Source organism: Canis lupus, chromosome 10, assembly GCF_011100685.1.
Source record: "Canis lupus familiaris isolate Mischka breed German Shepherd chromosome 10, alternate assembly UU_Cfam_GSD_1.0, whole genome shotgun sequence".
NCBI lineage: Eukaryota > Metazoa > Chordata > Mammalia > Carnivora > Canidae > Canis > Canis lupus.
The window spans coordinates 56,626,566-56,652,831 of record NC_049231.1 but is presented as its reverse complement, the minus strand read 5'-3'; the positions used below and the strand labels follow the sequence as shown (position 1 = coordinate 56,652,831).

The window sequence follows — 26,266 nt, the reverse complement described above, 5'->3', positions numbered from 1 at the left end:
CAAAAACAAAAACACCTCTGTCCTTATCTTTATTTCTTTCTTCTAGATTAACAGAACTACAAGTGCGATTTCACTGTAAAAAGTATAAACATTAAAAAAAGTATAAACATTTACAGTTTCCGTGTGTGTGTGTGTGTGTGTGTGTGTGTAGAGAGAGAGCGCACGCCCAGTGTTTTCTACTGTTTGTATTAATCCAAATATTCTCCCAATAGGTAATGTGGAGCTCCTATTTCATAGCATCCCAGAGAGCATTATTTACCCACCAATTATAGTGGGAAAATTAATCTAATTGTTTTGGGTTTCACATTACTGGTGAGTTTGAACAATTTAATATAGTTCTAGTTATCAGCTTCCTTGATTTCTTCTTTTACAAACTATCTGTTCATATCCTTTCCCCAAATAGTAGGGTTTTAGTGTTTCCTTGTTTGTTAAAAATAAGTATTAGTTAGGTTTGCCTTTCCTATAATTTAGACATGACACATAAGGACAAGTTTAATGTAGAGTGAACTTAGCATTATTTATCTGAATGATGGTATTGTTTACTGGAATGTATCTTTTCTGAATAAATCAAAATATTTATTTGAAAGAAAACATAAAATTGAAATAAACTAAGCAAAATGTCCATGTCTCATGATAATTAAAATGTATTGTGGATAGACCGTAGATTATCTCACTTAGCTTTAATAATCCTTTGTGATAGGCATCACCATGCAGATAGAGAACTGAGGGACACAGAGAGATCAAGGTAGTTTACCCAAGGTCACTCAGCCTACACATGGTGTCCTCATCCACTTAGGTCACCTCCCATCTATTCACTGTACAAGCAGTTGGCACAGGATTGGGCCATCACAGCCTTTCTCCTCTGTCTCCCCTCCTTCTCATTCCCTTGGCTACCACCATAACCTGCTCCCTTAACCTCTGGACCCTTATAACCACCTATTTCCTGTCTCCCTGCTCTTGGTTTCTTCCTGTTCCACTCTATTTTGAACTCTGCCAGAGTGCTGTGTCACTCTAATATCTTACCATCACAGAATTTTAGGGATATACAGGATCTTAAAAATTAGGTATGAGGGGATCCCTGGGTGGCTGAGTTTAGCGCCTGCCTTTGGCCCAGGGCGTGATCCTGGAGACCCGGGATCGAATCCCACATCGGGCTCCCGGTGCATGGAGCCTGCTTCTCCCTCTGCCTGTGTCTCTGCCTATCTCTCTCTCTCTCTCTCTCTGTGACTATCATAAATAAATAAAAATTTAAAAAAAAAATTAGGCATGAGATCCAATCTAATGGTAGTTACTGCCCAGAATACCATATTGAGAATGTTACTGAGCCTCTATCTCAGCTCTATGGAAAAAGAGTGTCGTGGCTGATTTTCTAGGTCTGCCAGGGAGGGAGGGAATGGTGCCCACATGCCAGGTTTTAACCCCCCACTATAATTTCATCTAAGTTTTTCATTTTATAAATTTAGAGCCAGACCAGAAAGGTAAATGGCTTGCCAAAGTCACACACCAAATCAACAAGAAGTCTTTTATCTCCTGGGGACATACAGAGAATATATTCTGTACAGTAAAGCATATGGTCATTATGTTCAGGAACTAAATCTTACCATTAAACCAGCCCACACCACCATCACTTTAACCCAATTTCAAGCCCTGGCAAAAGAAGATATCCAATAATTGTTTACTGCATCAAAAACAATACTGCAGAGTAATCTTAGAGTAACAGCAAAGACAGAACAGTAGTATACATGCTTCTGGGTAAAAAGAGCTATAATTACACTACTTTCTAGAACAGGAACCTCAGCTGACAAAGGGTTTCCCGTAAGTGGTCTTTATAGCCTGTGCTGATCAATATACAAATTCTGCTGTAACACAGCCTCTTAAAAAGATATATTACAGAATAAGCTGTTGATTAGCTCTTTTGACATAAAAATATCAAGGTAGTTTTTGAAAGCATTTAAAAGAGGTCAGTGGCTCAGGCAGTTTGAAGAGAAACTAGTGGACCTATTATTAACCGAACACCTACTATGTACCTAACACTGTATAAGGAAGTATTATCATTTCCATTTTACTGATAAGGAAACTGTGGTTTCAAGAGTAATGGACTAGCCTAAGGCCAGAACCTAGCTGTGGCCACAGGCTAGTATACAAAAGCATTAGGATCTGAGCCCAGATCTGTTTGACTCCAAAACTAATGTTATTTCCCAATTGAAAAAAATTCTCCTGCAATAACAAAATTGTGCTCACAAACCTTAAAGGACCAGAACCGATTACGACTCTACTGGAATTATGAACGACTATTCATCAAAAGAAACCACAAAGAGTTTTTAAAAACAAAAACACACACTGGGAGATAATTTTTAAACGCATATAATCCACAAGGAGTAGCAGGCAATCTCCATAAGGAATTCCTACAAAATCAATAAGAAACAAATCTAAAAGATAAATAGGCAAAAAGCTTAATAGGCACTTCACAAAAGGAGGAACCCAAACGGCCAATAATATATATACCTAACCTCAATAACCAGGGAAATGGCAAATAAAAAGCACAATGAGTTAACGTTTCAAAAATATCAACAGGACATTTTAAAGTCTGGTAAATGAAGTAGTCTGACAAAATTATGGAATGATCGTAACATGTACACTACTAGTAGGAATACAAGTAGTTCAATCACTCGAGAAAAATAGTTCAGCATATCTAGTAAGGTTGATGATATACACACCCAATCATCCAACAAATTTCATTCTTCAGAGAAAGAGACAAATAAGGTGTGTGTTTGCATCTATCTCCACACATGTATTAAGAGACAAGTAGAAGACATATTCACAGCAGCCTTTTTATAAGAGCAAAAAAACTGAACCAGTCTAAATCTCTATCTACAGGAGGAATCAATAAGCTGTAGTAGAATACTATACAGCAGCAAAACTGAATGAACCACAGCCACAAAAGGAATGAATCTCAGGAATATAATGTTTATCTAAAAGTGCAAATCACAGAAAAATATGTAAAGTGTAATTTCTTTAACATAAAGTTCAAAACCATACAAAGTAAGATTTTTTTTTTTAAAGGACAACCCATAAAGAAGAGCAAGGGGATGGTAAGCATAAAACTCAGGACAGTGGTTGCTTCAGACGGGGTGACAGAGGGTCACACAGGGTACTATGAATATATGATAATAAGGTTCTCCTCTAGGTGGTGGTTGCCTGAGTGTCCGCTGGTTTATGATTCTGTAATGTATCTTTCAGGAGTATTATTTTGCATGTACAAATCACTTTAAAAAGACATTCAGAAGGGCAAGCCACTGAATATACCAGGAGAAGTTCCTGATGACAGAGAACAAGATGTCAGAGGACAACAAAGGGGGCTGAGGGGACCTTATCCTCAGGGGTGTAGCTTCCTGGACTCCAGTTTCTGCGGTCTCAAAGCCAATGCCTTTTTTCCTAGGCAGGGAGGGGAGACTGTTTTTCAACTGTAGAGGTATTCTAGAAAAGAACTGAAAAACCTGAGTAATCTAAATAAACTATTAAAAAAATAGGGCTCTTCCACCTAAAAATTAAAAAAACTTTGTGAAGTATTTCTGTATTAAATGATTTACAAAAAAAATAAATAAATAAAAATAAATGATTTACAATCACGCATCCTTTTCTTCAACACCACTTAGAGACAGAAGGGGGAAAATGTGCTGATACTTCAGCAAAAATAAAGACAAAAGAAAGATACTAGAAGGAACCTTTTGATATGGAGGTACCTTGGCTGAAGGAGTAGAGCAGTTTCTCCATTTAACAAGCATACACAAGTCACTTAGGGGTCTTGTTAAAATGCAAATTCTGATTGGATAGGTCTGGGATGAGACCTCGAAGAATCTGCACTTCTAACAAGCTCCTGATGTGGCTGTTCCACAAACCTTACTACCATAGCAGGAGACATTACGAAACACCTGCTCCAATGATGTCTAAAAACAGAAGTATGGGTGTCTCTAATTGGGAGTTTCATTTTCTCCACCAAGATAAAGAAATGGATGATACTATTCCTACACTATATAAAGCTGGGTACAGGATAACTGTTACCAGAAAAATCAAGAATACTAAACTAGATCTTTTGCAAAGAAAAGGTGTTCTGAGACGGGCGCCTGGGTGGCTCAATACGCTAAGCGGCTGCCTTTGGCTCAGGTCATGATCCCAGGGTCCTGGGATTGAGTACCCCCATCGGGCTCCCTGCTTCTCACCTCTCCCTCTGCAGCTCCCCACAGTGTTCTTTCTCTCTCTCACCCTCCCTCTCTCTCTCATAAAACATTAAAATAAAAAGAAGAAAAAGAAAAGGTACTCTGAGAGAGCAAAGCCTGAAAACTTGAAAGAGAAATCCACGAGAGAAGTTTTACTCACTTCGACAAACCTACAGAAGTAGCCTTTCCAGAAGGAGTATTAGCCCTTTCCTTTTGGAAGAACGGTTTCCCAGTGGTATTGAAGAAGCCAGGACTGCCATAAGGAAATCCACAGGACAGTAATTAAAGACTGATTATAACGCAGATGTTTGTCATGGCCCAACATAATTAAAGGAGCATCACAGCACTGTATACATACGTAATGTATGTGCGAATAGCTCTCGAATTCTAATAGGCTCTTAACAAAAAGTTTATTATTTTAATTGAAACCACATCAAATACTTTCCACTCATCATGTCTGTTTGTTTAGTAGTAGTAAAATCCTTCCATCTCAAAATAATACTTCTACACGTAGAGTCATGCTTTCATACATACCGCACTCAATAACCACTCAAACTCTTCCAAAGAAACGCCAATGCCAAGGCTCTGCTAAGGATGTGTCACAAGTAGAGTGAGGTCTTCTTACTCGCTCCTACAACATCACAGACTGTTGTTACTAGTCTCACCCGGAGAGATGCTCTGCACAGAAAGCCTGCACAGCAGGAGCCGACCAAGTGACAGCAGCTCCCTCACTGTCCCAACACTTACTCTCAGATGAAGGGTTTGGTTAGTCCAGAGATGACACAGTTACAAAGACTGTAACCTAACAGAATTCTGCACCTGGTGTGTAAGTCAGAACAGCTAAACCCCTGCGCCATCAACACAGGATATTTTTTACAACATAATAAATCCAAAATGTCTGGGTAATCCATGGAAACAATACTCCCAAGCATCTTCACACATCACAATTTTATACAACCGAAGCAATGATGAAACCCAAATTCAAAAAAATCTTACATTTTAACAGCCCTCTATTAGAGAAACTCAAAATAATGCACGTAAACCACGCAATTTACGTTCAGTTCTACTCTGCAGAGACGCATAAAATCAAATGCCACTGAGCTGAATGCATTAGAGATTTTTTAAAAACAAAAGTAGACATGCCCTTGCGTTGAAACATTGACCTTCCCTTCCAGTCAGCATACTGAAATTCCCTTTTTCACAGAGACATTTTAGAAGAGGGGACATTTAGATGCATCCCATTTGCCATCCTGCATTGAATAAATTAATTGTAGCAGTGACATTTAGAAGAGAAATCCCGTGTTCCCAACCTAAACAGATAAGGACACTGGGAATCATCTCCTTCTGACCAGATACCAGCCACAGAGGCCTTGGTGGTCTGCCTCTCTCCAATCCCCCTCCTAGGCTAGATCTGCAAAAAAAAAAAAAATATGTACACAAAAAATACATACAAACACAAACGCAGTCAGTTGCCATGATAATCCCATTAGTCATGACAGGATGCTTAACCTGGCTAGCCACATCAATCTGAATACCAATTTAGCAACAATCACACCACTCACCTAATAATCTTAAAAAAAAAAAGAAAAAAAAAAGAATCCAAATCTGTTAACTGTGCTTGATTTACAGGAAAAAAAAAAAAAAAAGGCAAATGATGCACGCAAAGCAAACACAGGTTAAAGAGACAATTCACCATCCGTCAAAAAATACGCTCCTTTTAAAACAACGGACCGAACCTTAACATTTTTTAAAATGTCTCAGATACGTAAGAACTAAAACACATCAATCATCCCGTCTCAAAAAATAAAATGGTTTCCTGTAGGAACATTCATATTCTTAATAGGAACTGACCGAAGACAGAGGTCCTGTAACGTCATCGCTACCGAAGCTTCAATTAATCAACTTTTTTCACAAACGAAGAAATCGGTGGTGGCCGGGCTGTAGTCACCGGCTGTGGGTGATGCACAGAACCGCCCTGCGACTCGCGATACCGACTGCACCACTGCCTGCGCACCCCGCGGCCCGCGCACCGCAGCCCCTCCCTGCCGCTCAGGTACCTCGGGGAGCTCGCAGGCCGGCCCCCAGCCTGCATTGGCGCCGCAGGACGCCCCTCCGTCCGAGCACAGCCCCCCACCCGGGCGGGCGGGGTCACCCCAACGGCAGGCCCGCCCCGCCCCACGCCCACGGCTCGGGGACCCGGTCCTCCGGCCGCCACATCCCGCTGAAGCAGCAGGACAGGCTCGCGGCAGCGGCGGCCCCGGGCCTGGGTGGGGCCGGGCGGGGGCCGGGCCCGGCAGCGAGAACCGGGGGAGGCTGCGAGGCTGCGGCATTGTGCTGCATCACGGCGAGGGCACCGGGAGCCGTCCATCTTGCCAAAAACGCGCCTCCCCGCCCAGCTAACCCCCACCGCATCCCTTCGGCTCCTCTGCTGCACCCCCCCCCCCCCGCCCTGTCCCCGCTCTGGGGCCCCGCTCCGGATGGGGAAGACCACGGACCTGGGTCGGATTCTGACCTCGCCAGCGCTCCCCTCCCCACCGGACGGCGGGCACTTGGCAGCTCTCCTCTCGCAAAAACAAAGGGAAGGCTCCCCCCACCAAGAAAATCAAAAAATAAAAATAAAAAAAGAGGGCCGCGGGCGCGGTGGGAGGGATGAGGACCAGAGGGGCTCCCGGCCCACCCCCGCGCCCCAGGGCCGGCCCGGAGGGTCCCCGCGCTGGTACAAACCTGTTGAGGGGCCGGTGGCTGGAGCTGGAGGGCGGGCGCCCCGAGGCGGCTCACGCCCAGCCCTGGGAGAGTGGGGACGGGGAGAGGGCGGGGGGCAGGCGGCGGGCGCGGGGGGGCCGCCGCCTCCGGCTCAGCTGCAGCGCGGCGCAGCGGGGACCACGCCTGGCCGCATCCCCCGGCCACTGCGCCCCCGCCGCCCCGGCCGCAGGGAGGGCGCCCGAGAATACGCGCCCCCCGCTGCGCCCTCCGCACCCACCCCCGTGCAGGGGCCGCTGCGCCCGGCGGGAGGGAGGCGGCGGCGGAGGCAGAGGAGGAATCGGCGCCGCTGCGCCCGAGGATGGGGCTGGGCGGGCGCGGTGCGCGCGGGGGAGCTGCGGCCGCCCCACTGCGGACCCGCCGCCCCTGCCCGCAGCGCCCGCGCACGAATAAGCACCGGAGCCCCCGGCTCCGCGGCCGCCCCCGCCCGGGCTCCGCAGCCTCCCTGCCCCCACGCCGCTCCCGGGGCGCCGGGCCAGCGGCGGGGCAGCGGCGGGGCAGCGGCGAGGCAGCGGCGTCCTCCCGGCCCGGGCCCGCGCCCCTCCTCCTGCCCTCCCGCCGCCCGGGAGCCCGCCCGGAGGCAGCCCCAGTGAGTTGGCATCTTCCAGCCCGCCCCCCCCCCCGCATCTACCTACCTCCCGCGGGTCAGGGGGTGGGGGCGCCGGGGTCCCGTCCTCCTCCCGCTCCTCGGCGGCCGGGCGGGTGGGCCGGGAGGCGACTCCGCGGGGCTGTCCGCGGCTGGGGCCGGGGCTCACAGGACGGGACCGGTGGGCGCTGCTGCGCGGGGCTGCGCGCTCGCTCCGGGCGGAGAGGCGGCCGAGGGAGGGACTGGAGGAATCCGCAGCCTGCACGGCGACAGCTGCACTGATTCCGGGGGCTGGGCGGGAGCGCGGGGCGGGGGGAGAGGGGGAGGGCGCAGGCCGGGAGGGGGCGAGGGGCGGGGAGAGGCGGCGCGGACGCCGGGAGCGCGCAGCCCGGCGCGCGCCCCGCTCCCTCCCGCACGCCCTGCGCGCTCCGCTCGGCTCGCCGCGGCGCCCCCGCTCGGCGCCGCCCGGAGCCCCGCAGCGCCCCCCCGCGCCCTCCGCCCCCCGCGCCTGCTGCGCGCGCTGGCCGAGCTCGGGCGCTGCCCCGGCCCGCCGCCCGCCGCCCGCCGCCGACCTCGCCCTCGCCCTCGCCCTCCGCGGGGGGACCCAGCGGGGCTGCTGGCCTAGGCTGGGTGGGCACCGCCACCGCCGCCGCCGCTACCCGGGCCCAGGGACAATGGGGGCTTTGTCCCCGCGGCCGGCGAGGGCCAATTTCACGTTTAATTTGAGGCTAATTTGATTATCGCCTTGGAAAGGGGCAGCCTAATTTTCTACGTGATTTGTGCAGCCTCTTTTCGCCCGCGATGTCTGCGTTCGGAGGGCGGCGGAGTGTTGGGGTGTCGGGGGCTGGTTTTAGGCTTTAGGTGGTGATGCGGTCCGGGTTCCGCCCAGCCTGATGCAGGGCGACGGGGACCTCTCCGTGGGAAACCTTGGGCGGGGGCGGGGGCGCGGGGGGCAGGGAGAGGTTCCTCGGCCAAGTCGAGCTCTTCCCCCTCGTTGTGAGGGCGTCTTCCCCCGGTCCCTCCGGGAATCTGCGAACGGACCCTACAAGTGGTCTGTGCAAGTCCCGCCTCCGGGCGTCCTGGCTCCCTTTCACCTGGCCCGGGCGCCCTTCCCGAGCCAGCCTGGCGGAGTGGGGTCCTCCGGGCTGCAGTGCCAGCCCCGCGATGGCTTCGGGGCGTCGCTTCTCCCTCCGACCCGCAGACGCCGGGCCTCGGGCGCGTGCCGACGCCCCTTCTCCATCAGCTTGCCCGCCCACCCAGCCGATCCCCCAGGCCATGTAGAAATTCTAGAACCGCCACTGCTGGGGAGAAAAGATGGTGTCATCCCCGCGTCCACGAATAGAAACGCTCTTTAGAGAGCAGCATCCAGGGAAACTGACGTTCGGCCTGCCGTGTAGGTGCCCAGCGGCGGCACTGTGAGCTTTCAGAGGGAAGAGGGCCCTTCTCCCTGAAGATCCGCCCCTCAACCCCTGAATTTAAAAGCAAAGATAAATACATCATGCTTATGTCGCAAATCGAGTGGGGGTTGATAGGTTTCTGGTTTTGCACGTATTTTTTAAATGAATCTTTTAGCATGAATCTAAATGAGATTGTTCCACCAGAGTGAAGAGGATTTTTCCTCTCGGTGCTTCACCATCGAGTTTGAATGTTTGTACCAATGATCACTTCCGATACATAGGAAAGACTACTGGGAAAAGCAAATAATTTGACATTTTTATCAGTTGATCAACACCTCCAGAAGGTGAACTCTCCCAAGGACAGGGTTCTATTGTCTGTCTGTTTGTTCACTGTTTGTACCTAGCAGGCACTTAGGAGGTGCTCAAAAAATATTTGTTGAATTGAATTGTACAGAATCAACATGTAAGTGGCTGCCCTCATTAGGTAATACAGGAAATCCACCAGGAATGAAAGCTGTTTCCCTTTCACTTATTTTGCTCCGTGGCCCTCAGCAGCACTTCCCCACCCACAATGTTAATGAAATACCAAAGAAAACAATGGCAATTCTGGAAAATGCCTGTTTAAATTCTTCCAATATTATTCAGAAATGGTGACTCTTAACAGCTTCCTTTATCACAGATAACAGTACTTGAATAAATCTTCATTCGATGAGTGAGTCATTGCCCCTACCCCATTCCACTCCCACTTAATTTTTTAAAATTTCTTTCGAAAAGGGAGGGCACACGCAACCTTAGCAAGGTACTCTAGTAAAGTGCCAAAGTATTTCAAAAATGTAAAAGGCAAGGATTCGGAGTTGCACTATAAATACCTGAGTTCTCACCAGACTTTCACTATAAATACACTATAAATCACTCACAATTTTGAATTCTTACCCTTTGGTGGAAAAAAAAATCATCATCTAGGAGAACCCAGTAGACCACTGACCAAAAAAAAAAAAAAAAAAGTAACAGGTCAAAGAAAAGATAGTCTAAATATGGAGAGATTATTGAAGAAGGCATATATTTCTGTGAAAGGAAAGAATCTAGAAAAAGATGAAAAGCCTTAGTAATCATGATAACTCAAAAAGATTATTCTCAAATACCTTAGAAGCAGCTTTGTTGAAGTTCTTCCTCACATCAGAAATCAAGATGATTTAAAGGAACCTAGAACTCATTGATACCGTGTCTGTAACACTATAGTACTACTCTCCATTTTTAAAACCACATAATTATATATGGCTTTTTCTCCCATAGAATGTATATATATATTCATATATAAATTGTTATTTTAACTTTCCATTAAAAATGTAGGGCAAGTTAAAAATAGATCTGCCCTACCACCCAGCAAGTGCACTGCTGGGGATTTACCCCAAAGATACAGATGCAGTGAAACCCCGGGACACCTGCACCCCAATGTTTCTAGCAGCAATGTCCACAATAGCCAAACTGTGGAAGGAGCCTCGGTGTCCAACGAAAGATGAATGGATAAAGAAGATGTGGTCTATGTATACAATGGAATATTACTCAGCCATTAGAAACGACAAATACTCACCATTTGCTTCAATGTGGATGGAACTGGAGGGTATTGTGCTGAGTGAAGTAAGTCAATCGGAGAAGGACAAACATTATATGGTCTCATTCATTTGGGGAATATAAAAAATAGTGAAAGGGAATAAAGGGGAAAGGAGAAAAAATGAGTGGGAAATATCAAGGAGGGAGACAGAACATGAGAGACTCCTCACTCTGGGAAACGAACCAGGGGTAGTGGAAGGGGAGGTGGGCGGGGGGTGGGGTGACTGGGTGACGCACACTGAGGGGGGTACTTGATGGGATGAGCACTGGGTGTTATTCTATATGTTGGCAAATTCAACACCAATAAAAAATAAATTTATTTTAAAAATGTAGGGCAAAATATTGTCAATATATATATATGTCACTATAGACTAGGTTATGTTATAATACACTATTCCCAAATCTTAGTATAATACACAAGTTCCAAATCAGCAAAGGTTAATTTATTGCTTATATAAAATCAGCTGTGATTCCAAGAGACTCTCTGGGGAAGGCTGCCTTCTATGTGTCAGCTCAGCATTCCAGAATAATCTTATGGTACCTCCATGTCAGTAGGTACCTCTACACTCTTTACTGTAAGGGAAGAGCATGATGGAGGGCTAAGTACCAGCAACTAAATACTCCCACCCAGAAATGACATAAGGTTACCTCCACTCAACATTTCATTTGCCAAAGCAAGTCATATAGCTCCACTTGAAACCAGACATTGATAAAACAATAAGTTGAGTCTGCCTGTTTTATTTAGAAAAGAATGATTACTTACAGTATCTCTTTGGTTACATTAAATTAACCCAATTAAAACCTATCTCTTATTGTACTGATAATAACCTAAAATGTTAAATTCAGAACACATTTTGAAAATTTGAATAATATTTTTCATCTCTATTTACTCCAAAACTTGACTTCCTTTCAACTCTGAACTAGTCTGAGAAGTTTCCTCAAAGTAGAAATGTTCTACTTGGGGCTTCACACATACTAATTTTGCACTGGGAAAGCCTAAAGACTTACATGTTTGAGCTGACAATATCATGAGTGAGTAGTTTTTGAGCACTAATATCATAGTTACTGATGTATAGAATAATTCACTCTTTCATTTATTCAAGAAATATATATGCCTTGGGGCACCTGGGTGGCCCAGTCGGTTAAGCATCTGCCTTCAGCTCAGGTCATGATCTTGGGGGTCCTGGGATCGAACCCCATGATGGCACCCTGCTCAGCAGAAAGTCTGCCTCTCCCTCTCCCTCTGCCTCCCTGCCCTCACCTCGTGGTCTCTCTCTCTCAAATAAATAAATAAAATCTTAAAAAAAAAAAAAAAAGAAATATATATGCCTTAATCTGTTCTAGGCTCTGAAATAGAGCAATGGGTAAAACAGTAAAAAAAATCACTGCCCTCATGGGTCTTCTAGTAGGATGGAAGTCAATCAGTCAATCAACAAACAAATAAACAAGTAAAATATATGTATGATGATAGATCTGAATAACCTAAATATGTAGAAATAATATTTATAAAATGATGAGAATGAGTGGACTCAGCTTTCTATGAATCCTTAAATTTTCTATTAATAAAAATAACCGTAAGTAGCAATTGTAAAATGCTTTCCAGTTTTCAAAGCGCTTTAGCAAATATATTTTTGTTCTTTTTGTTAGTTCTGTGGAGAAGATATTAACCCCATTTTATAGGTTAGAAACTGAAGACACCAGTAGGTTAAATGAGCTACCTAAGTTCGCACTGCTACAAAGTGCCACTGGTATCTGCTTAGAAAATAGCATATCAGAGCTGTGTGCTTGGCATTGCATATTATTAAAAAGTAATTCTGTTTGCAAGATGAAAGAGTTCTTGAGATGGATGGTGGTAATGTTTGCACAGCATTGTGAAGTGTACTTAATGCCATTGAACTGTACACTTAAAAGGGCAAAAAATGGTTAATTTTATGTCATGTATATCTTACCAGTTTTAAAACTCTCCTAAAAAAATGAAAATAAAAATGTTTTAAATAATTCTAAATCAAGAACTCTAGAATAATAAATACTCTCTTAATCCTTTTTCAGCTAACACACTTGGTGGATTACACTGTTCATTCCCTCTGTGTTGTGAGCATATTGACTGACATCCATGGCATATCAAGCATACTTTGACTGTAGGCAATACTCTGCTATACCTATATTTTTCAAGTCCCACCATTGTGCTATATATTTACCAAGCCAGTTGGGTTTATTCCCAAATTTATTTATACCAGTTATACTTATTACAATTGAACCTATTTTGCTTAATAATTATACTTATTATAATTGAACATTACATAAACCAATTAAATATGAATGTGCAGAGACTCCTTTCAATAATAACTAAGTTGCACATTTTTAAATGTCTGATTAAAGGCTAAAAATACCATCATCAATTTATATGTGGACAAGATAGCAATAAAATTTAAGTAGGAATGGAAATTATAAAATCCTTGAAATAGCCAGAGTCAAGTTGCTTTGCAAAGTGTCTCTAAGTTTTTAGTCAACTTAAAAGAAATCAAAGTGTATCAGATAGCTGTGGCTTATGCAAAAACAAAGTGGTCTTTCACTCAGTAAACATGTTGGAAGAAACCCTTTGACTATTAACAGATTAGCAGGTGAATGTACATTCAAAGGTTTCAAGTAAAGTAAAATTTTATGTCCTTTTCCAGATATGAGTCTATTTTTTTCAAGATGTGCCTCAAAGATTAGGCAATGAATTATTAGGTATGACACAATAGCATGAGCAATAACAATAAAAATAGACAAATGGACTTTATCTAAATTTAAAACTTTTGTGTATCAAAAAACATTATCAAGAAAATGAAAAAGCAATCTAGAGAACAACAGAAATGTATTTGCAGATTATACAACTGATAAAGGGCCAGTATCCATAATATATAAAGAACTCTTACAACTCAGCAACAAAGAGACAATCCATTTCAGAAATGGGCAAAGGACCCGAATAGAATTTCCTCCAAAGAAGATACATAAATGGCCTTTAAGCACATGAAAATATGTTCAACATTATTAGTCATTAGAAAAACACAAAACCACTATGAAATACCATTTCACACCCTCTATGATGGTTTTACTTTAAAAAAAAAAAAAAGAAAGAAAATAACAAGTATCAGCAAGTATCATACCCAGCAATTCCATTCCTAGGTATGTGCCCAAAAGAACTGAAAACAGGTACTCAAACAAACACTTGTACACAAATGTTCATAATAGCGCTATTCACCATAGTCAAAAGGTAGAAACAACCTGAATATCGATCAATGGATGAATTAAAATGTGGTATATACATACAATGGAATAGTTTTCAGCCATAAAAGGAATGAAGTACTGATACATGCTACAATCTGGGGAAAAAACAGACACAAAAAGTCACATATTATATGATTCTATTTATCTAAAATATCCAGAATAGGTAAATCCATAGAGATAGAACAAAGACTGACAGTTGCCAGGGACTGGGGGAAGAGCAGGGGAGAGGATGCCGTATAACTACGTAATTGGTATGGGATTTTATTTGGGGGTGATGAAAGTGTTCTAGAATTATGAGGTGGTAGTTGATGAATATACTAAATGCCACTGAAATGTTTACTTTAAAATGGTTAGTTTTGGGGCACCTGAGTGGTTCAGTGGTTGAACATCTTCCTTTGGCTCAGGTGGTAATCCCAGGGTCCTGGGATCAAGTCTCAGCATTGGGCTCCCCACAGGGAGCCTGCTTCTCTCTCTGCCTGTGTCTCTGCCTCTCTCTGTGTGTCTCTCATGAATAAATAAATAAAATCTTTTTTTAAAAAAGAAAATGATTAGGTTTATGTTATCTGGATTTCACCTAAATTAAAAAATTTAATTCAAAAGTGAAAGTCTTTTTCAACTTCAACATCATTTTTCAATAACCAATGAACTACTTGTCACCTCAGATAAATGGGCTTATGCACGTTCTTTAAAACTTTCCTACGTGCTCCTCTTGTAAAAGGGTTTGTCACAATTTACTTCTCATATATAAGCTGATTACTCCACTTGCCTATTTTCAGGCAGTTTGAGTCTAATTATTCCACCACAGAAATATAAAAGTGACTCTGAGTCTTTATTGTTGGGAACAAAGAAGAAATTAGAGGGGGAAAAAAGCTACCTGGAACCTCCCTTTGGCATGTACCAACTGAGGATGAGCTCCAAGTGTGATGACCCTCCATAAAACATTGCACCCTCTTTCTTCATTTTCTCTCTCTGCACTTTCTCATACAGTAGCCACTAGAAATGTGGCTGGAATGACAGAGAAACTGAATTTCTAATTTTATTTAATTTTAATAAACTGAGATTTAAATTTAAAAATTGGATCTTGGTTTCAGTTATTAGAAAATTTTTAACTGTGTTTGGAACAACTTAGATACTTGAATCCACTTGCTTTAGCTGTAAATTTTGTGAAATCTACATACATATCAGATTCAAAGACTTAGTAAAAAAAAAAGTAAAATATGTCAATTTTTAAAATATCCATTATATGTTGCAATGATATTACCTTGGGTATAATGGGTTAAATAAAATCTATTTTTAAAATTAACTTTACCATTTCTTTTTATTTGTTCAAATACAGTTATTGCAAAAATTTTAAATTACGTATGTGGCTTTCATTATATTTCTATTGGACAACTTTGTTCCAGACATTGTCAATGAGGACTCCAATAATTGGCCTCCTCACTAGATTCAGGAAAACTGAAGAAAAGTAACTAAAATTTGGAATATGCTACCAATCAAGAATCCAAAGTGAGGTCAAGATTCCAACTTCCAGGCTTTCCGTAGTGCCTCTATCACAATGGCCTTGATATCTATGGGTGGCAAGCCATGCTGCTCTTTGTGAACAGGAGGCAGGCATGGCTAATATTTTCATGACTGGTGTCATTCTTTTGGAAGTCCAAAGATGACCTTGGCAATAACAGAAGACCATTGCCTCAAGATAACCCCACCCCTCTAATTTGACATAGTTTGCCACACTGTGTACAGGATTCCAGAAGTGGGCTAGACTCATGCCTAGAATTCATTCGAGAAATTGCAGAAATTCATAGGCTGATGGGTGAGGAACAAAGAAAAAAGAAAAATCACTTCCCCACAGAGGTCAGACAAGTTTAACATGCTACTGGTTTGAGGAAAAACTCTTCTGTCTGGATTGAGTGATTAGATCTTGACCATTTTGCCCCCGAATTATATTTTTGATGTTCGAGTATCCTCATTTCCTATCCTATGCCCTCAGATTCTCAGTGGGTGGGGATGCCCAGTCACAGCATAAATGCTATGCCTCATTCTCATGGCATGACAATACAATACTGAGACTATCTGAACATTTGCTGTGGAGGCAATGAAATTCTTTCCTTGCTTGGTTCTCATGGTTGGCAGGCTGGTTTCTCCTCTTGGGTTTTTTCTTTTTATACACAGGCTAGAGCAAACAAGAGTTTAATTTTAATGATAAGCATTTATTTAAGACTGGAATTGGAACCCTTAAAGGATCACAAAAATGAGAAAATACTGTAATTTAATCAATTTCAGTTTGTAAGCATTTCCTCCAAATGAGATAAGAAGTATGATAAATATTTTTTTTTTTTTAAGTAAGGTCCACACCCAGCACAGAACCCAATGCAGGGCCTGAACTCACCACCCTGAGATCAAGACCCGAGCTGAGATCAAGAGTCAGTTGCTTAACTGACTGAGCCACCCAAGTGCCCCAAAGCATAATAATTTTTATTGTTTAACACTGTTATTTTTGTCACTCATGTATATCTCTAGGAACTCTAAGTACATGTACTCATTTTACTATTAATTAACTGTTTATTACATATATTCATACTATTATTACCCCATTTTACCAATGAGGAAATTGGGGCAAAATCAATTGGGTTAGTTGTCTGAGGTCTTACAGCTCCTAAGTGATGAAAACAAAATTCAAACCCAGATCTGACACCCAGTTTCTAAGTTTGTTTCTAAGTCTGAGAAAAGAAATAGGATCTCAAGATATTTTGCTTATAAGCTTTAAAAGCAAACATAATAACTCAAAATATGGAATGGAAGGCATTCTTTTTCTAACTGAAATCATTTTAATAAAACTTTAAAGACTTTTTTAGATGAAGGCTATAAGGATGTATCTGAGTGTGAGGAAGTTTTAAGCACCTGGATTCTTATATGCTTATGTTTCAAAGTTCATGCAACTTGAAAGTCATCGGTTCCTTAACAAGTGCTGCCAATATGAAATAAGAAAAAATACTTGAAACAGAAAATCCCCCTGTGTCCGGTGAACAGAGCAGTATTGTTGTTTGTTTTCTGAAGGGGACAGGAGATGGGGGTAGTGGTGGGGGTATTTGTTTTTACAAGGTCTGCTTTGAAAAACTCTTCTGAAGCCTTCCCAGGAGGAGCCAAGAGTGAGTGCTGGGGTTTGCTGGAGTACGTGCTGGCTAAGCATGGGCCTACCTCAGCTGCAAGTCATTTCACCTCAGGATTCTCTCCAAATGGGACCTGGGGCCAAAGCGAGCTGACAATGCCATGCATTGGATTTCTCATTGCTGCGGGACTCTGTGGGAGAAACAAAAATATCTACAGGTCTAAGTTTCTTAGGGTGGTGGGTTACTTAAATTAGAAAAGAACGTGGAATTTCACCCATTTGGGAGGAAGGTCTACACTCTCTGAGGGGTAGATTCTGTAGGCAAGCTGGAAAAGTTCTCTGAAAGCACTCCCTGAACTGTGTCTTAGGTGGAGGGTAGACGCTAGCTATCATCTTTAACCATCCTCAGAGCCTTCTCGGAGTCCTCTGTTCCTCTATTTGCCCTCTAAGAGGATTTGAGAATTTGCTAGGCTGCACCCTCCTCTCCTCAACAAAATTCTCCAGATCCTCCAGAATGAACAGGGGGTGCTGATATTGCAGCCCAAGACCTTTTGCTTGACCACTGGCTACATCCCAAATGAGTGGAAGCCTCTGGTTGCTGAGAGTCTACATCGGGTGACATGAACTAGGGAACCAAGGTGGCTGGCTTGAGAAGAAAACTCCAAAAACACCCAAAGGGCCAACATTTCACCTTTCCACTGACAAGTATGTCATGGGGATTCATATTCTAGAAGGCTTCAGCAATAAATTAGCACATCATTCTTTAGTTGGACCCTAGCCTCACTGAAAAGTACAAATAAGATTTGTTTTTGTTGCAAATCACTGTCACAGTCAGAGGTTTCTCTTTTAACTTTTTCTTTGACGAGGCAATACATTCACAAAAAAATCACATTTTTTTGATTAAAAAATCAAAATGGGGGCAGCCCGGGTGGCTCAGAGGTTTAGCATCACCTTCGGCCCGGGGTGTGATCTCGGGGACCCGGGATCGAGTCCCATGTCGGGCTCCCTGCATGGAGCCTGCTTCTCCCTCTACCTGTGTCTCTGCCTCTCTCTCTCTCTCTCTCTCTCTCTCTCTCGCTCCGTCTCTCGTGAATAAATAAATAAATCTTTAAAAAAAAAATCAAAATGGTACAGGTGCCTGGCTGGCTCAGTAGGAAGAGCATGCAACTCTTGATCTCAGGGTTGTGAGTTCGAGTTCCACGCTGGGTGTAGAGATTACACTCATACATACATAATCAAAATGGTATTAAAAGGAGTGCTTCGGGGCAGCCCAGGTGGCTCAGCGGTTTGGCACCGCCTTCGGCCCAGGGCGTGATCCTGGAGACTGGGGATCGAGTCCCACATCGGGCTCCCTGCATGGAGCCTGCTTCTCCCTCTGCCTGTGTCTCTGCCTCTGTCTCTGTCTCTCATGAATAAATAAAATCTTAAAAAAAAAAAAAAGGAGTGCTTCGAAATTCTCACTCTTCCCCTATTCCCACCCACTCTATACTCCACCCCATTTCCTATGGGTAACATTTTTAACATTTTTTGTGTGTACTCTTCCAAGGGCACCTGGCCAGTGTCTTTTTAGGCCTATATAAATTAAATCAAATGTATATTCTTATAATTTCCTCTCTTTATCATACAACAGGCAGCGTTCTAAAAACACTGTTTTGCACCTTGGGTTTTTTGGGTTTTTTTTTTCACTTCATGCTTCCTGGAGGTCATTCCTCCTCAGCTTTCCTTATGGTAAGGTTCCTTATCCCTTGTTGTTGTTACAGCTGCATAATATTCCATGATACGCCACACTTTATCTATTTGGATTGCTTCAGTCTTTTGCTTTTATAAACAGTGCAAATAAGGGTTTCTGATCAGACATTTCTGGCTCAAGCTTTGTCCCTTCTGTTCTCTTAAAATTCCACAGGCTTCTAGATGGCTGGGGTGTGTACTAGACTTACAGAAGGGTAGAGATAAGAACAGGCTTTAGAGCTGGCCTAATCCAACCCACTGTTTTAAGAGAGGGGCAACCAAAGTTCCTGTAAAGTAACTTGCCCAGGTTTACAGAGTGGTTGGCCTGAGACCAGAGTCCAAGTTTACTGATTCTCAGCCTGAAGTTGTACCTGCTAGATCACACTACTGGGTGATGAGTGTCATGTGTGTATGTGTGCATAGTGCTCCTCCAGGAATATAAAACTGAATACAGAGTCGAACATGGTAAGAACCAGGAGGGCAGGGGGATCCCTGGGTGGCTTAGCAGTTTGGCGCCTGCCTTTGGCCCAGGGCACAATCCTGGAGTCCTGGGATCGAGTCCCGCGTTGGGCTCCCGGCATGGAGCCTGCTTCTCCCTCCTCCTGTATCTCTGCACCCCTCTCTCTCTCTCTCTCTATGTCTAACATAAATAAATAAGTAAATCTTAAAAAAAAAAAAAAAAAAAGAACCAGGAGGGCACTACAAAGCCCCATGGGCACTACAAAGCCCCGTGGAACCAGGAGGGTACTACAAAGCCCCATGGGCACTACAAAGCCCCATGGGGATCCCCTGGTGCAGGAAGACACCTGGTTAGGGAAAATCTGGAAAGGCTTCCTCTTGCAGGTAGCATGCATGGCAGGCCTGAAAGGATAGATGATTTCACTGGGAAGAAAAGATGAGGAAAGGCATGAGCACAAATATGGATATGGGAAAGCATCAAGTATCTCTGGGTAGCAAGGGGTCTAGTATGGCTGGAGCAGCATATGATTAGAAAATGAGACTACTAGAAGCTTTAATAGAGTATTGAACGTGCACCATGTGTATTCTGAACAATGCCAGGTGTTATTCTTAGTACTTTATCAACACTAGCCTTTAATCTTCACAACCTGAAGGAAGTACCATTACTATTCCCATTTTACAGGTGGGGACACTGAGGCACAGAGAGGGCTGATGACTTACTCAAGTCATATGTCATACAGTTATTAAGATTACATTCTACAGAGTCTGACTCTAAAGCGGTGTTGTTAACACTTCCCCATGTTCCTGGGAGATGAGACTGGAGAAAGATAGTCCTATTAGAGAAGATATTGGAATGCATGTCGAAACCCAGAAAGATTTATACTACCATGTTTGTAAACAGAAGGAGATAAATGTTTATTGAGCATATATTGCATCTTCAAAAAATCGTGTAAGATACATATTATTTTCCACATAATTCAGATGGGGAACAGGTTTCTGAGAGGGAAAGTAATTTGCTCAGACTCTCAGAGCTATCAAGTGGCAAAGAGAGCCTCTGAGGCCCGTGTCTGAATGAAAACCAGTGCTCGTGCCCAGGTTGACGTTTATCCAAACGTAGCCCACAGAATCCTGGTGCACAGCCTAGAGAGGAATGGTGTTCGTGGTCAACTAAGCTTGGGAAATGCTAAGATCAACAAAGTTAGACCTTAATTTAATTGCAGATTTTCACAGAGATCTTAATACACTTCCATGCTTCATAAATCAACCAAGAGGTAAATGTTACATCTCACGTTTACAAAACTAAGGTTACCAAGATGCTCTCTTGTGCCACCACTCCCAAGCCCTTCGTTCAAGTCACATTCGGTGGAAATAGTGCTGGGAGGTATATGAGTTTGGCAATGCCTGGAGAGAACATACTGGAGAAAGGAAAGAAAGCTGTGTTTCCTGATCAGCTGGGCATACAGGCACTGTTTACAGGTCTATAACGTTAAAATATGAAGAGCACTGGAATCTTGCTTTCTGAGGACCGCACACAAGTTATCTAAACTTCCATATCCAAGAAAACAGATACGTTTTGTTTCAGTTTGGTTTTGCTTTCTGACTTTGTCTTTAAGTATCAAAATGGGAAAACCTGATTTGGTTTCTAAAGTACAAATCTACCAATTTCTATCCTAGTTCCCTCACACCTCAAGATAAAGATGTTGGGGTGTTGGGAACCAAAAAGTATATGTTGGCCATGCTTTTTAGGTTATGCCTGTAAATTTAATTTCTGATTAGCTAGTGTTAATTTATAATCTGATGTTGCTATTGTATCACCATAAAAGACAGTATGTTCAAAAAGAATACCTTTGGGGGACTCGGATGGCTCAGTTGGGTAGGTGTCCAACTCATAATTTCGGCTGGGGTCTTGATCTCAGGGTTGTGGGATTGGGCGTGGAGCCTGCTTGGGATCCTCTCTCTCCCTCTGCTGCTCTTCCCCACCCCCCTCCTGCACATGCTCTCTGTCTTAAGTAAATACATACATACACACATACATACAAACATACATATCTTCACCCTTTCCTTCAAATTGCCTCATGAAATGTAAAACTTACCCACACGGCATGAGTAGACCAAGGAAACCCTTTGTCATTAAGAAAGGATCCTGTAAATCTTGAGCGCTGTGTGAAAATAACTCTTTTACTGACTACAAATTCTGTCTGTCAAAGGAAGTTTTTTGTAGGCAATTGTTATTACATTTGATAAGTTGAATGGAACTTCCTTTTCAATTTTAGGAGTATTTTTTTTTAACTTGTGGGAGGATTATTGGAATGTCCAGAAAGGCTATCGGTACTGATTTTGTTAACCCATAAAATAACCCAACTATAAGAACAAGAAGACAACTTTATAGCATTCATTCTTATTTAGAGAGCTGGGGTGTGGGTAGAGGCTTATATACAACTCCAAGTTCTTGCAAAAACCTGTAAAATCACTAGTGGCAGTATCATTTCATACTTTTTGGAGATATTTGTTAAGGATCTCTTCAGATATAGACAAGATTAACTGTTGGATATTTTTCCTAAGGAAGTTTTTATAATAAAATACTTTGCTGCTGCTACAAATTTAGGATAAGATTTAGGATAAATTTAGGGAAAATTTAGGATAACCATCACTTCTTTTGCCCTAAGCCTATAGAAAGAGGAACCCAAAGGAAAAACACAAATAAAAAAGATGTATTCACTCATAATCTTTTGTAGGCCAAAATGAACAATATGTAGATACAAATGCTATGGAAACAATAAAAAATAGAACAGCACAGGAAAATTGAGAGTGATGCTAACTAATTCCAATAAAATACAAATCCATCCATAACCATAACCATAATGAATACAAATATCTTCTTTCTTTTGCGTGACCTATAACATGGTCATACACATTGGAATGTTTCTCAAGCATGGGGAGCTGGGATCTCCAACCTATGAAATATATCAGCCTCATAAAAATGTTCTCATCTTAGGAATCACTGGAATTGAGATTCTGTACCATTCTAGTGGCTTCTTGGTTTTGGAATTGGATAGGAAATCTTGGGTGAAAGAAAACATGAGATAGGCATTCCGAATCATAACATTGGCACCACCCATTCTATGAGCTCAGAAAAATGATGTCATCTCTTGTATCCATTTTATTATCTCCCAATTTCTATTCTCATTCTTTCATATCCAGAGGTACATGTCATCTGAAGCCTTGGGCCCTCCGCATCATAAATCAGGAACAAATCCAGGAGGGAGAAAGAGCAAAGGAGACAAGGACCTCGTTAAGAACACTAAGTTTCTGTGTAAGTGTTGTATTTGATTTTTATTAATGGTGTTTCATGTTCTGGACCATTCCTTAAACATTTATACATTTTCTCCCTGGTCCTCAGAAAACTGAAGTCTCTGTGGAACATTCCATGAATGATCATCAGCATTATGTTCCACTAAAATAACTGGTACCTATTTATAAACCACAGGAAATTGTTCTTGCTCAGGATACTGTCTGAATAAGTAATTTAAAAAATGGGAAACACTGTCAGTCATGCATATGTTTTCTCTATTTATTGTTTCTCAAATTGACCTTGAGCGTTCCTAACTCTATACCTCTGTTTAGGGTCTTTCTCACAGCTTGGAATGCCTTCCCCACTCACTCAAATTCTCTCCTTCTCTAAACTTATGCTCAAATATCACTTTTTTCAGGTAGAAATTTCTATAACTTTTGACGTGGATCTTCACCCTCTAAAGCCCAGGAATCTTTTTTCCACTTTAAAACTGTGAGTCACTTGTATCCCCAACACATCATTTAACACTGAAGTCCTACCCTATTTTGTTTCCTCCTTTATACCATTACATAAAATTGGGATTTCCAGAGAGACTGTAAACTCCTTGAGGAAAGCGTCCTACATGATGTAGCCAAGATAGCATCCGACACAGAGCAAAAACATGGACAGCGCTTAGTGTGGTTGATATTAGGTGGTGGTTTTCAAAAGGTGTAAAGCCAAATGAAAGAAAATCACAGAAACCCTATGTGACTGATAGACAAAAGTTGACCTAGTGTGCTAGAAGTTGGGGTAAAAGTAGGTATACAGGCATCCCGGAAACTGGACCCTCTTCCCAATCCTCCTCTCTGCACAGATGCTGGACCATCCCCACAGTTCACTCTACGTTTCTCCCCTGCCCCCTGCCCCCATGGGTGCCCTGTGTTGTCAGGCATCTGTGTTGGGAACCTAGGCTTCCCAGCACCCTAGTGGCCTTGTTCCATTCCCTCCAGGCATAAGCATAAACGTATCTGAGTTGAGCTGTTAGGACTCTCCAATGTGACCCCTCTCCCCAAAATGTGTGCATTCTCATCGAATTTTTCTTTTTTTTTTAATTTTTATTTATTTATGATAGTCACAGAGAGAGAGAGAGAGAGAGAGAGAGAGAGAGGCAGAGAGATAGGCAGAGGGAGAAGCAGGCTCCATGCACCAGGAGCCCAACGTGGGATTCGATTCCGGGTCTCCAGGATCGCGCCCTGGGCCAAAGGCAGGCGCCAAACCGCTGCGCCACCCAGGGATCCCCTCATCGAATTTTTCTAAAGAGAGTACCTCAACCAAACCCATGGATCCCTACCCAGTCACTTGGAGAACTCAGTCTGGCTAAGCATGGAAGAGACTTTGGGCCATATTACCCACTTCCCACTGCCTTGGTATATTCCCTTAGGAATGCCTGTGTGTTTGAAATTCTGGAAGTCCCCAACAGTATTTTCTGTCAACACAAGCATACTCTTCTCCATAAGCAAAGTTCTCTTTTCTCCCTCATACTCTCAATTAATTGCAAGACAACAGAGTAAAAGAAGTTATTGGTGATACTTTTTTTTTTTTATTGAGCTAAAACCAACATAGGACATTATATTACTTTCAATGTAATGAAATTGCAATGATTTTATACAAATTACATTGCAAAATGATCACAACAATAAAGTCTAGTTAATATCTGTCATTGTTCATAGTTACAAAATTTTTCTTCTTGTGATGAGAACTTTTAAGATCTACTCTCTTAGCAATTTCAAATACTGTGTTATCAACTATAATCATTCTGGTGGTACTTTTTTTTGGTGGTGTTTTTAGTGACTGAAACAAAACAGATCTAAAACTGCAACCTCTGGAAGAGCCTTTTGTTTTTGTAGGTCTTGTACCTCTCCTTGAACTGGACCTCGGCCTCTCATCAGGCCTTGAGTTTAAGAGCAGGCTCTCAGAAGACATCGTTGTTGGTGACAGTTTTTATCCAAGGGGATATCCACAGAGTACCTTGTGGGCATGAATCATTGTAGTTATAAACTTTTGCAAAGGACTTGATCTTTCACCTCATGGCAATTTTCTTCTTATGCATGGCAGCTGGCACTTTGCAGGGATAACAGTCAATTCCAGCCACCAGAGCATGGCTGTAGGGATGGTCTGAGGTACCATCATCAATACTCCTCATGATGACCGCTTTGTATCCAGAGTAGCATCTAGTTTGGACCAGCACCACCTTCCGGGGTTTCATGAACTTGCCCATCTTGATACCAGCCACTCAAGCTTACAGCAGAAAGCTCTGGTGGTACTTTTAATGGCACAAGACACATCTCATTCAGAGCACAGGAACAGAATGAAGAGTGGCTGTATGCTACTATACTCAAGAGTGGCTCCACTATGAAGAGTGGCTGTACCATCTACTCCTTGGCCTTGGAATCATTCCAGCCCATCCCACTCTAGCATCATACTGCACTCGTCCTCCACTATTGACCACCACGCTGCCGGCTTTCTCTGGCTTCACACTTGCATTCTTGTCCCTCCCTTGATTAGTCAAACATGCTTATTGGACTAACAATGGGTTTGTCCTTGACTTTACACCCTGTTGACCAATTTGGATGTAGGGATCCAGTTTTCACTTCCGACCTAACTCAGACCCTGGTGCTTTTAGTTTTGCTCACTGACCAGTGGCTTTTCCAGGTCCGCTGATTCTGGCAACTTCAGCCACCTCAAAACACCAGGAACTGCCAACCACAAATGGCAAGACACATCTGCCAGCTGGAATCTGGGGTTGTCTCCCAAGAGACCCTCTTGCCTGGTTCCGACTTGCCTGTGCTGCTAGCCCACTTCTGTTCAGTTCCACACCCTTAACTTATCAACTCCCATCTCAGTAGCCCCCTGACTTCACATTGCATGTGTTCTTCCAGATATTTAGACTCAGATTACCTCTACAAACTTTGACCTTGGGCACCTTTGTGGCTCCCTGTGCCCTCTCCACCTGTACCTAGCCCACTGCAAGAAGTCTCAGCCTCACCCTCACCAGTGCGGAACTTCCACTGGCCCCTGAGGAGTGGGCATAACCCAGTCAGAAGAATTGTTCTCCTGATAAAACTGTCAGGGAGTAGAGATTTTTGATTTCTCTGAAGTCTACTATGCAGGTCAGGAGATTATTCTCAGAGAGAGATATAAAATGGAGAATGCAGATCTGGAGTCTTAGCCCAGTAAAAAGGAGGTACACACATTTTATAAAGGAAAAGTGATTGAATCTCTTTCCCTTCATTCTACCAGATGGGATGAGTCCTGCTGGGAATGTGCTGTGAGGAAATGTTTATCGGGAAGAGAAGTAAAGGACTCAGGACTCTTGTTATCCATTTCCATAAGCAGTCTTTTTTTTTTTTTTTTTTTTTTTAGGGAGAAAAAAGTGTTGGCTTGAACTCCTCGTGCTTTCTTATGTAATAAAAAAGTCAAGCAAAGGGCATGTCTTGGTTCGGCTGGGACTCGGCAGACTGCCTGCGTTATTACAGTGCTGGGAGTCTGAGGCTCTCTGCTCCTTGAGGATTATCATGTGACTCCTCCCCAAGTGGTAAGCCTCTTTCCATGCAGAAGGGGCCCAGCTCAAGGCAGACCATTTTGATGCCTACTCCGTTGGTGATGTTCAGCAAGAGTTAAATGCATCTTGATGGTTTTATTGTTAAGAATTCTAAAGTTAAGGACAAGATTTCCAAAATCAGGGCTTTTTCAAATGAACTACGGTTAAGTCACTAGCCCACCTGGGCCCCTTTGCTCATTTGCAAAATGATAAGGCTTGATCCCATGTACCCCCAAAGATACCCTCCAGCTTTGAGA

The 26,266-nt window shown here is 43.1% G+C and overlaps 1 long non-coding RNA gene and 1 pseudogene across 1 annotated transcript; one reads left to right on the top strand and one right to left on the bottom strand.

The window, feature by feature from the left end:
* The first annotated feature begins 6,150 nt into the window (after positions 1–6,150).
* Positions 6,151–25,997, top strand: LOC119876733. Its single transcript, XR_005365989.1, has 3 exons — positions 6,151–6,270; positions 22,339–22,450; positions 25,832–25,997. It is a non-coding gene; the product is annotated as an uncharacterized LOC119876733 (long non-coding RNA).
* Positions 24,161–25,763, bottom strand: LOC111097848 (annotated as a pseudogene).
* Positions 25,998–26,266: the final 269 nt, after the last annotated feature.